Source organism: Poromitra crassiceps (genome assembly GCF_964638095.1).
Source record: "Poromitra crassiceps genome assembly, contig: HAP1_SCAFFOLD_230, whole genome shotgun sequence".
Lineage (NCBI taxonomy): Eukaryota > Metazoa > Chordata > Actinopteri > Beryciformes > Melamphaidae > Poromitra > Poromitra crassiceps.
In genome coordinates, this window is record NW_028152161.1 from 195,701 (window position 1) to 208,200 (window position 12,500).

The window sequence follows — 12,500 nt, forward strand, 5'->3', positions numbered from 1 at the left end:
TGACATCACTGATGGCATTGTGTCATTATCAATGCCTATGACATCATCTCTGCTCTTTGGCATGCACAGTGCACAATTACACAACTTTGGATTACTGATGACATCACTCACTGATGACATCAACCACCAATATCTGTCATTGGGCCAGATATTGGCCCGATGATATTGATGGTGATGATGTCACAATGCCCTAAAATGACCTGGGAAGGCATAAAAACGTGGAATAGGCCGTTATACCGCCAAAGAGTGACATTTCCAACCTATGTGCAAAGGTCTTATAGTTTCTGACATGCATACACTTTTACGGAAGGATAAGAAAGAAAGAAAGAAAGAAAGAAAGAAAGAAAGAAAGAAAGAAAGAAAGAAAGAAAGAAAGAAAGAAAGAAAGAAATATACACAGCAAATACAATAGGGTTTCCAGCCTCTTCGGGGCTTGAACCCTAATTATCATCCAAGATCCATCCCTACTCTGTTCCCTCATTTTTCCACATATCTCCCCTTCTATTTATTTATTTGTTTGTTTGTTTGGCGATAGTTTATGTTATTTGGGAATCACCTGAATGTGTGAGACCAAGGGCGTTGTTTTGGTCTCAAAGTTGGTAGGGTCGAGGACGGCATGAGGGGAGGCCCGCAAGGGCGCCGCCGGAAAAAATTTGAGGTTTTTGTTTTACCTTTTTTAGCCATATTTAGACGAATATCTAATTTTAAATCAACATTAGGATTATACTGTTGTGATGTCATTATTCAGTATCTTCTCCTTTTCTCAATAACTTTCATGTCACCACCTGCTCAGCTCTCCTGTCCGCATAATTGTAACTAACAAACACAAACTGTAGGTTTAGCCATCTAATCATGTTCTTTCACAAACAGCCGGTTTGGAAAGAAAAAATTGCCACTGAATCCCACACATCATACATCCTACATTTCTTCCTCCTAAGAGTTGCACGATCTTCAGTCAGATGTCAATCGGCACCATTTGACATCCCAATACACTGTTGTCATCGCGCAAGCACATGGCTACTTAATATGGACGTTAACATCCATATTATAGCCAGGGCCGTAGCCAGGGTTCCGAAATAGGGGAGGTCCAGCAAGGGGAGGCGGATTGAGTTTTTTTTTCCCCCTTTTTAAGCCATATTTAGAGTAATATATCATTTTAAATCAACATTAGGATTATACTGTTGTGATGTCATTATTCAGTATATTCTCTTTCATGTCACCACCTGCTCAGCTCTCCTGTCAACATAATTGTAACTAACAAACACAAACTGTTTTAGCCAAATTCATATCAAAATGACACCTACAAACACAGGTACACAACCCAAGCCGTACACAACACACAAAGTCATCATCGATAATAAAAAAAAACATACAGAGGGACATTTATTTATTCCTGATAGGAACGATTGAAAAATAAAATAAAATATATTCTGTTGTTTTTAACTTTACACCACCTCTTTTTGTTACTTATTGGGTCATGAAACTGAAACCATGCATATAGCCACCTGCATACCTGACTTCGGGAGCTTGGCAATTGGCATCATGCATGATTAGCCAGTAGCATCCCAACGTGTCACACAGGTAACATCACTTAAGAGACAGACTAGACACTTACTTTCTTGGTTGTTGCTAAAAAATCTGTCAGTGTCACTCACTGTCTGTCGTTCACTCGCTCACTGTCTCGCAGCTCGCTCACCTTCAATTATCTCGCCAGGCAGACAGACAGTCATCACTCACCACCATGCTGCTGCTCTCTCGGAATCAAGTTACCGCGGACGCGGCGTCAGATGACTTCCTGCCTGACCTGCCTTTCATTTCAAAATAAAAGCGATCCCGTGTTTTTCATGCTTTTCCATGCAGATTGTTTTATAAAAAAAAAAAAAAAAAAAAAAAAATTCTTTCCCCTCTGAAATATTAGGGGAGGTCCGGACCTCCCCGACCTCATAGCTAGCTACGGCCCTGATTATAGCCATGTGCTTCAGCTGCGCGCTGTACTTTGCTAAATTAGCATCGATGCTAGCGGGACTTGCCTGCTTGCTGCTGCTTGCACTGCTGCACTGCTGCGTCACTGCTGCTTGCTGGTAATGTTAATCCCATGTCAGAAAAAGTCTCCAGATTTAACTGTGTGTGTGGGTGGGCGTTTGTTTGGTCATCAGCCAAATGAGCCAATCAAACGTGAGTTTGGGGAAAAAAATTTGGACTGGCCCATTCAGTTGTGAAAAACAGGGGTAAATGTAATTTTGAACATATGCAAACTAATTTCACTCAATAATGGTCGGGTCAATTCTATCCTTGCAAAATATGGGAAGACAATCTAAATGACCTATATAACTGCACTCCAAAGATAATGCAAATAAGGTTGCTTAAAAGTTGGTAGGGACAATTGGACATCCTGAAATGTTGGTTGTGACTTGTCACGACGGTCCCTATGCAAATCGACGCGCTTGTGTGAGACGTCTTGAATCAGCTGAATGTGTGAGACATCTTGAATCAGCTGAATGTGTGAGACATCTTGAATCACCTGAATGTGTGAGACATCTTGAATCACCTGAATGTGTGAGACGTCTTGAATCACCTGAATGTGTGAGACATCTTGAATCACCTGAATGTGTGAGACATCTTGAATCACCTGAATGTGTGAGACATCTTGAATCAGCTGAATGTGTCAGACATCTTGAATCACCTGAATGTGTGAGACGTCTTGAATCACCTGAATGTGTGAGACGTCTTGAATCAGCTGAATGTGTGAGACGTCTTGAATCACCTGAATGTGTGAGACATCTTGAATCAGCTGAATGTGGCAGACATCTTGAATCAGCTGAATGTGTGAGACATCTTGAATCAGCTGAATGTGTGAGACACCTTGAATCACCTGAATATGTGAGACGTCTTGAATCAGCTGAATGTGTAAGACGTCTTGGAAGTTGAGAGCAGCTCTTCTTTGTATTGCACAGTAAGCACCTAAACAGGTTTTATCTGTTGTTTCAGTCAAACTCATATCTGTGAAGGTACGGCCATGGCATGGTACGGCATGGCATGGCATGGCATGGCATGGTACGGCATGGCATGGCGACTCATTCAATTCCTCTACGTTCTCATCATCATCCGCCTCTGTCATCTTTCCAAAGTCCGCTACGCTCATGTCTCGTGTCGTTGCTGTTTTGTTTGGTTCGGCATGAAGATGTTTTTTCCCCAGGCGACGGACGCGCCCTATTCTGCCTCTGATTTGCTTAGTCTGATGATTTACCCTAACCTTAACCAATCGTCAGTCCTAAACCCAACCCAATCAGAGGCAGAGTAGGGCGGGTCTTGCTGAGAACCTGAGTGTCCATCATCAAGGAGGCTAAAAAAGGACAAGACGGTCATACGGAAGTGCTTCTACCTGGCTTCTACAGTATCGGCTACACTTGACGCATTGTCTCCTCCTGTTCTATTCCAGACGGTAGCAGACATTTCCACTGCCTGGGAGCTTTCAGCTTTGCTCATGGGTTTTCTCTCTGGGGAAGTAACGTGTAGTGTTTGTTGGACGCTACGGTGCTACTTGTGGTCTGTAAATAGCTTTGCTACTGAAAACACTACATGTAATTGATTCAAAAGGAGCGACGCTACCACCACGCTACTGAGAAATGTAGTTAAGCTATGTAGCATCGCTACTTGTAGCAAGCTCCTGCCCAACACTGGTGGTGGGAGAGTCTAATGTGGAGTTAGGCAGGGGTGCAATGACAGGAGTGGTGCAGACCAACATGAAGGTAGGTACGGACTGAGGGACAGGGGAGTGCGGTGCAGACAAAAGCTATGTTTCGATGACAGGGGGAGTGGTTGACTCTTTTGTAGGCGTTTGGATGGCAGGGGGAGTGGTTGACTCTTCTGTAGGCGTTTGGATGGCAGGGGGAGTGGTTGACTCTTCTGTAGGCGCTTGGATGGCAGGGGGAGTGGTTGACTCTTTTGGATGCGTTTGGATGGCAGGGGGAGTGGTTGACTCTTTTGGAGGCGTTTGGATGGCAGGGGGAGTGGTTGACTCTTTTGGAGGCGTTTCGATGGCAGGCGGAGTGGTTGACTCTTCTGTAGGCGAGGGAGCAGCATCATTCATCTGGGGAGCAGTATAATCCATCAAGGGCTGGAGATATGGGACTTGAGTGAGAGACATCAGTTGCGCTATACTGGCTTGTATAATGCCAGGGGGAGTGGTTGACTCTTCTGTAGGCGTTTGGATGGCAGGGGGAGTGGTTGACTCTTTTGGAGGCGTTTCGATGGCAGGCGGAGTGGTTGACTCTTTTGGAGGCGAGGGAGCAGCGTCATTCATCTGGGGAGCAGTATAATCCATGAGGGGCTGGAGATATGAGACTTCGTTTAAAGGAGTGAGAGACATCAGTTGCGCTATACTGGCTTGTATAATGCCAGGGGGAGTGGTTGACTCTTCTGTAGGCGTTTGGATGGCAGGGGGAGTGGTTGACTCTTTTGTAGGCGTTTCGATGACAGGGGGAGTGGTTGACTCTTTTGTAGGCGTTTCGATGACAGGGGGAGTGGTTGACTCTTTTGTAGGCGTTTCGATGACAGGGGGAGTGGTTGACTCTTTTGTAGGCGTTTCGATGACAGGGGGAGTGGTTGACTCTTTTGTAGGCGTTTCGATGACAGGGGGAGTGGTTGACTCTTTTGTAGGCGAGGGAGCAGCGTCATTCATCTGGGGAGCAGTATACTGGAGATATGGGACTTTGTGTAAAGGAGTGAGAGACATCAGTTGCGCTATACTGGCTTGTATAATGCTCCCTTTATCCATGGGCGTGATGGGGGTGCTGAATGAGGACGATGCCAAGCCGCCGCCTGGGACCGTAGGTCGGAGATCGACAGCCGAGGAGGGCGTGGGCACTGTGGTAGCGTACCTGCTGCTCTTGCCTGCCTGGCTCCACCGGAGGAACCACTTTCCACGCTTCTTCTGTCGGAAGAGGACAAGGGGATCGCGGGTGTAGTTATCGCCATCTTGCATGGTCTCAGGGAGGGGAGTATCCTTCGTCTCGGGGAGCAGTAGAATGCAGATGTTGCAGACGAGTGTCAAGCATGCAAAGCTAACATATAGAAGGAAATAGCCCTCCTGCTTGTGGAGCTCCATAATAGGTCCAGTCAGCCTGCCGAAGCCTGCACTGGCCATGGCCAGGCCCAGACCACCACCCCTGATGATGGTGGGTGTGATCTCAGCGCAGAACAAGATGCTGAGGATGCCGACTATGTGTGAGGAGAACATGCCAACGATGGAGAAGAAAATGGAGAAGTCCCTTTTCAGCTCCAATTGCAACTCCACATTCAGCTCGATACTGTACTTCCCCAGGAAGTTGAGCAGGGTGAGCTGCAGCAGTGCCGCCATGGCAGTGAAGATCATGAAGAGGAGGAGGGTGCCTCGTCGCCCTATCCGTAGCACAACGGGGCACATGACCATGCAGGAGGCCACAGCGATGGCTGCCATGGTGTAGTATTTAGCGTAGAATTCAAAGAATATGGGGTTGAACAGGTTGGCCTCCTGGGCCTCGGGGTCCGTCATGCGGCGTTCGAAGCAGTGGTAGATCCCATGGCCGGTCAGCGAGTTGACGCAGAGGTTGACAACGTTCCTCCACAGGTTCTTAGTCCCGATTATTTTGACAATGCATGTCTTTTTGGGTTCCTTTTGAAGAGCTCTTTCCAGTCTTGTGAGGATCTGATCAGCGTCTTGCTCCGTGTTCACATGGTTCTTCTTTGCAATGTGCCCAATACTCCACTTGGAGTGGGCGTACTGCTGAGTGGCCAGCAGCCAGCGCAGCGACTCGGGGAAGATCCAAATGTAGGACAGCATAAGCAGCAGGGGGCAGATGATGACAAACTGGAGGAACTGCCAGTCACGACAGAGGTGTGCAACCCCAGGTATCAGCAGCTGACTACCCAACATCACAAAACTGGGCACCATGTTCATGGAAAAACGGTGTAGTGGCAGACACAGCTCCATTCTGAGGACGTAGAGAGACAGGGTTATCCCTGCCAAGCCGAAGCCCTCAAAGAAGCGCAGAGTGGTGAACATGGTAATATTGTCGGAGAAGGCCACAGTTAAACCAAACACGAGCTTGAAGACCACCGAGACTATCAGCACAGGGTGGCGGCCAAACCAATCAGCAAGGACTCCAAACACCAGGTATCCGAAGATGTTTCCCACCAAGAGGGAGAACTTTGCAATGTGGACATTCCACGCCATGTCACACACCAGACTCCACTTGGTAACCACATTCTGTTCGAGCCCCGCGCACAGCTCAAAGGTCCACTCTTTGCACGCGGGGGTACAATTAATGATCACAGGGTGAGTGTGATCACTTTCATTGTGAAAATGTGGTGTGTGGTTTGAATTAACACATGTGCTTTTACATGGTTGGGCAAGAAAGAAGATATCAGAGTACTGGCTGAATCCAATAAATAACACCGGGATCCATGTCAGCAAGATAAATTCTTTCTGGTAGTTCCCAAATCCCCCGAGAAATGGCAAAACACAGTCGTCGAACCGTGTCAGCACATCCGGCCAAATTCTTCAATTGATGGTCCTCCGTTTCGAGCTGCACCACTGCCAGCAATAGTCATCCAATTTATAACCAGCAGGGATGGATTTTATGTCATGTCTATCATGGGTATGACATCATCAGTGAGTTTATGACATCAATGATGATGTCACTGATTATGTCACAATTAAGTGTCATCATCAGTTCAGTGGACATGGTCATTGTGACATCAGTGATTTTATGATATCACTGATCACAATTCTAGAGTACACAATACTAGAATTGACGGAGTAATCTCGCGCATGTGATCTCACGCATGGAATCACAGGTCGTGTGGTGTCACAATCTGGCCGTGACATCACACCTTTTGGTGTGATGTCACACCGATGACATCACAAATTTGCTGAGGTGACATCACAATTGCGCAAGTGTGAACTTATGATGGAGTATTGAGCCTCAGTCACTTTTGAGATTGTCATCAGTGGGTATGCCATCATCAGTGAATTTATGAGACATTGATTATGTCACAATGTCTATGTCATAGGAGGCATTGTGACATCACTGATGATGTCATAAATTTGGTGCAATTTTATTTTCGATTTTTTCTTCTTCTCTTGTTTTATTGTCGAAGCCTTCTTCTTCTTCTTTGAGTTTTATGGCGGTTGGCAAACATATATGTGCATTACCGCCACCTACTGGAGTTTGATATCAGCCAAATGCCTGAGGGGTGGGCATGGAAACGAAGGCCACGCGAGCCCAGTGCATTGTGGGAAATGTAGTATTTCGGGTCCCCGCACCCGCCCCTCCCCTCCACCACCCCCCCCCCACACACAGAGTGGATTTCTGGTGATATCTCTGGCGGGAAACAACCAATTTCAAAAATTTCAACGGATTCGAAAACCTTAGGGGCGTGAGATTTAATATATATGCATATTCCCCACGGTAAAGCCGGCCTTTAAGTGGCACTCACACTCACTCTCTCACACACACACACACACGGATGTAAACTTAAAGACAGCGCATGCTGTAGTATGTATATATTTGAAACTAAAATCCTGGCTCCCCCTGGCCAGTGACAGTGAATAGACTAGGTGACAACCAAGTATGGTGACAAGCTGGAGAGACAGTTGACGGTCGGAGAGACGGCATCCGGTACGGGATGGGTTTTAGCACCCCAGCCTGGCTCTCTCGTGAGGGAGAAATCCACAAACGCTACGGATCAGCCTCCTGAAAATCTGTGTAAACATCGGCGCGGCCTGGGGTCCTTCATGCCAGAGCGAGGTGCTCGGCGCAGGCGAATGACGTGCACCGCACAGGCCTCCTTGAGGCATCCTCCCTGCCCATGGTACGGCATGGTAGGATTGCCTTCTTCCACGGGAGGTTCTGGTGAGATGAAGGAGGTGCCCGGCCTGGAATCACCCCACAGGGCCTTAGACCTCCATGCACCGAAGGGTCTTGCAATACTGCGGTGTAGCACTAACTCTATTGCAGCGAATCGGGCGTGATCAACCCTTCCGCGGGCAACGTTGCAGACAGAGTAGGGAGGCTGATCCGTGAGCGGCTGCTTCTGGGACGCGGGTCGGGGTCGTAATCGGCCTCGGCTGGGTCTACTGGGCGAAGGTGTATGATGTTGACAGACCCCGAAACACCCCACGACCCCAGTTAACATCACTGATGACGCGTCCCAGCGCATGCTGTAGTATGTATATTTGAAACCCAACGGAACCCGAGTGGCGTGTGGGTTGGAGTCACGTTTCAGACTGAAAACAAAACTTGTCTGAGATGACAGGTAGTAGCATGTTGATGATTTGATTTGACAATTCTTGGGACTGGATTTGACGTTGGCCAATCCTGGCGTGTTCTGCCCCCAAATCGAGTGGGATTCATTGTGTTGTGGCGCTACGCGAGTGGAGAACCAGACAACCAGGCAGCTGCAGCTGGTTCCGTGTGGAGCTGAGCTGAGAAACCGAGGCAAATGTGCCGCCTGTCGGCCTGGAATGTCAGAGGGGCCGTGGTAAAACCCATGGACATAACGTTATCCTAGAGTCTGGCAAGCAAGACTAACGTTATCCAGGAAAGCGAGTTTAACGAGCAGTTACATGTCTTTGCATTCAAAGAGATTATTGTTTCCTTTATTTTGTATGTTACATCTATTGGCCAAGTTATAGAGAAAAAAACATCACATGGATGTAACTGGGACGTATCATCAGTGATGTACAGTACCCTGTACGGCAACCATTTTAGGGCATCCTCCTCATTCAGAGGTTTAGCTGTCATTCCTCAGTCGAAGCGCTGTCAGTTGTCATGTCTCCTAGTAAACCATGTCGAGTGTGCTCTGAAATACCTTCAGTCCTCACACGAAAACGCTGTCATTCTTCCTGCATTACTGTTTCACTCCTCACACGTCAGTCATCGCACAATACGGCATCACTCGTCAGTCATCACTCGTCACTCGTCAATCATCACTCGTCGGTCATCACCAGAGATGGGAAGTAACGAAGTACAAATACTTCGTTACTGTACTTAAGTAGATTTTTCGAGTATCTGTACTTTACTTGAGTATTTAATTTTCTGACGACTTTTTACTTTTACTCATTACATTTTAACACAAGTATCTGTACTTTTACTTGTGTACATTTTCAAAACAGGTTAGTTACTTTTCTTTAAATGCACGAGAATGTAATTTGAAAACGAGTAGAAACGGGAGAACAGAGCAGAAGTAATAGACGAGTTTCCCAACGCTGCTGATAAAAGCTCATTCCAGCTCCGCCAATAGTATAACTTGGCACTCCTCCGGGGCGTGGAAAAAGAAGCACAAAAAAGAGAAACACGGATGTTCTCTGAGGGGAGACACACGCAGACATTAGGGGCCGTGCAGACAGCCAGCACTTATTAGCGCTCGTCTTTTTGCAATTCATTCTCTATAAGTACGCGCTTAGTGCGCATCTCTTTCAAGAAGCATTTCATCGCGTTTAAAAGCTGGTGGTGGTTTTTTTTAGCGCAGCGCTCTGGGCGCTGAAAGCTGAGGAAAGTTTAACAGGAAAAGCGCCCTGCTCCTCTTCACTCCTCCCACCTCGAGTCTTCTCCCAGGAGAGGAGGATTTTCATCTCGCTGCTGCCAGAGTTGCCAATAATCTGGCTTTTCCAAGCGTTCTTTTTTAAATAACCGCTCCCTGCGTGCATGGCCCCTTATGGTGTTGTTCTAACACATACATTCAGTTTATGCACTGTCAACATTCAGCTAATATGGAATATGGTGGTGTTCTAACACCAGAGACAGTTCTGTCTTAATAATAAACCTTGAATTTGTGAATGTGATCAACCTGTGGACATTCAGTTCCTTATCCATTAGGTATCAGTATCATATCAGTCTCGAGTATTGTGATACTGCACTTTGTAAGGGACACCTTGTATCCAGCAGTTAAACTTGTCTAACTATTTGCACATTAATATATCATGGAAATATTAATGATGGAGGACTAGATATGATTTTAATGGGGGGGGTTTGTGTGGAAAAACCATAGCACACTATTTAAAGTAGAGTTTTAAGATGTGTAAAACATTTGTAGGGGATCTTTTATCCTCAAATTATATTCTATGATGTGAGGTTCAGTCATTCAGAAAGATACGGTAAAAATACTTTTACTTTTACTGGTTGGGTACATTTCAGAGCCTGTACTTTTTTACTTTTACTTGAGTAAAATAATTTAATCAGTACTTCTACTTTTACCAGAGTAGTTTTTTACACAAGTAACTGTACTTCTACTCAAGTACAGAATGTCAGTACTTTTCCCATCTCTGGTCATCACTCGTCAGTCATCAGTCCTCACTCGTCAGTCATCACTCCTCACTCGTCAGTCATCACTTATCACTCAAACTAGCTGTCAGTCATCACTCCTCATGTCTCACCCGAAAACGCTCACAGAAAATTGTAAAATAGCAACGTTTTGGACCAACGTTGCTATGTTACAATTTCGGCTCGAAAATTATAAAATGGTAACATTCTGAGATCTTAGGGTTAGGGGTAGGGTAGGGGGAGGGGTTAGAAACAGAAGATCTCTGTAAACCATGCCCAAACCACACCCACCCCTGTAGAAACTTACTTTACCATTTTACAATTTCAGAGCCAAAATTGTAAGAGCAACGTTGGTCCACAAATGTTGCTATTTTACAATTTTTTTGGAGATCGGGTTGTCATTTCTCCTGCAACATGCCTCAGTTATCACTCAAACTCATCACACACGGAACAACAACCAAAAACAACGAATGACAGCGTTTTCGTGTGAGACATGAGGAGTGATGACTGACAGCTAGTTTGAGTGATAACTGAGACACGTTGCAGGAGAAATGACAGCGTTTTCGTGTGAGACATGAGGAGTGATGACTGACAGCTAGTTTGAGTGATAACTGAGGCACGTTGCAGGAGAAATGACAGCGTTTTCGTGTGAGACATGAGGAGTGATGACTGACAGCTAGTTTGAGTGATAACTGAGGCACGTTGCAGGAGAAATGACAGCGTTTTCGTGTGAGACATGAGGAGTGATGACTGACAGCTAGTTTGAGTGATAAGTGATGACTGACGAGTGAGGAGTGATGACTGACGAGTGAGGAGTGATGACTGACGAGTGACGCCGTATTGTGTGATGACTGACGCGTGAGGAGTGAAACAGTAATGCAGGAAGAATGACAGCGTTTTCGTGTGAGGACTGAAGGTGTTTCAGAGCACACTCGACATGGTTTACTAGGAGACATGACAACTGACAACGCTTAGACTGAGGAATGACAGCCAAACCTCTGAATGAGGAGGATGCCCTAAAATGGTTGCCGTAACCCTGGGGTCATAGGATGTTTCGGGTACTGCAACATCATACACCCTCGCCCAGGTGACCCAGCCGGGGTTGATCAAGCCCCAACTTACGTCCCAGTAGCTACCCATGGTCAGCCCTCTTAGGGAAAGACAGGGCCACTCAATCTGCTGCTCCGGAACTACTCTGTCAGGACCGGGAGGCTCTGGCACGTGGAGGGACTGGGCTCTGTGGGTTGTCCCCTGTCCGGGCTCCTCCTACGTCTCACCAGGTCCAGGACCTGTGCGTTGCACCAGACTCCCCCACATTTCATTTCATTCCGGTATGATGTTTCTTGGGCCGTGGTGGTACTGCAGGCTCCACTTGCGGCTTGAATGGCCCTCCTAAAAGGCCTCTCGTGGATTTGTTGGGCTTCTTCCTCACGGAAGACACAGGCTGGGGCACTGACCCATACTGCTACCGGGTTATTAGTTATTATTACAGGTACTAGGCAGCCATTTTCTCCTCGAAATGAAGATTGATTGACAGCTGTCATGTCATGATATGATTGATCAAAAGGGGTAGAAATTTGATAGTACTATGTCACGTCAGCAAACTGTAGATTGCTGTTATGAATGAATCTTGACAAAGGAACTTTTGATGTGAAAAAGTGTGAAAAACAAAAGAAATTTGATTTTTGTGATTTTTTTTGCACACATTATTAAATAGGTGCACTGAATACCCAGGTATTTGAACTTAAAGCTCGACTTTAAGGACAAATAACATGTCGTGAACAAAACATATGTGAGCTGCAAGCCAGCACGGCGAGCTGCAGGCCGAGCTAGTGAGCCCGCGCAGCCTATAGGATCGTAAAAGCCGAGTTCTGTAAAAGCCCCCATCCACTCCATTGTGACATTATCCACCCCATTGTGATGGCCAATTTGCACGACTGAGCATGCTCAGGCTGAGTGATGTCATCATTCTGATGTCCAAACAAAAACAAATATATATATATATATATATATATATATATATATATATATATATATATATATATGCTTATATATATATATGCTTCTGAAATAAATAAATAAATAAATATATATATATATATATATATATCAAAAGTAGAGCACTCGTGCACATCCAGAGCGGGACGGGAGGTGCTGGTCACAGCAAGAACAATTACACTGAATAAGAAATAAACA

The 12,500-nt window shown here is 46.0% G+C and overlaps 1 pseudogene across 1 annotated transcript in view; it reads right to left on the reverse strand.

The window, feature by feature from the left end:
* LOC310770800 (solute carrier family 22 member 23 pseudogene) overlaps positions 1–12,500 on the reverse strand; it is a 95,290-nt pseudogene that overhangs the window by 40,886 nt on the left and 41,904 nt on the right. Inside the window, exon 2 of the transcript in view lies at positions 4,881–6,539. The product of the transcript in view is annotated as a solute carrier family 22 member 23 pseudogene (transcript). The remainder of the gene's footprint in view (positions 1–4,880; positions 6,540–12,500) is intronic.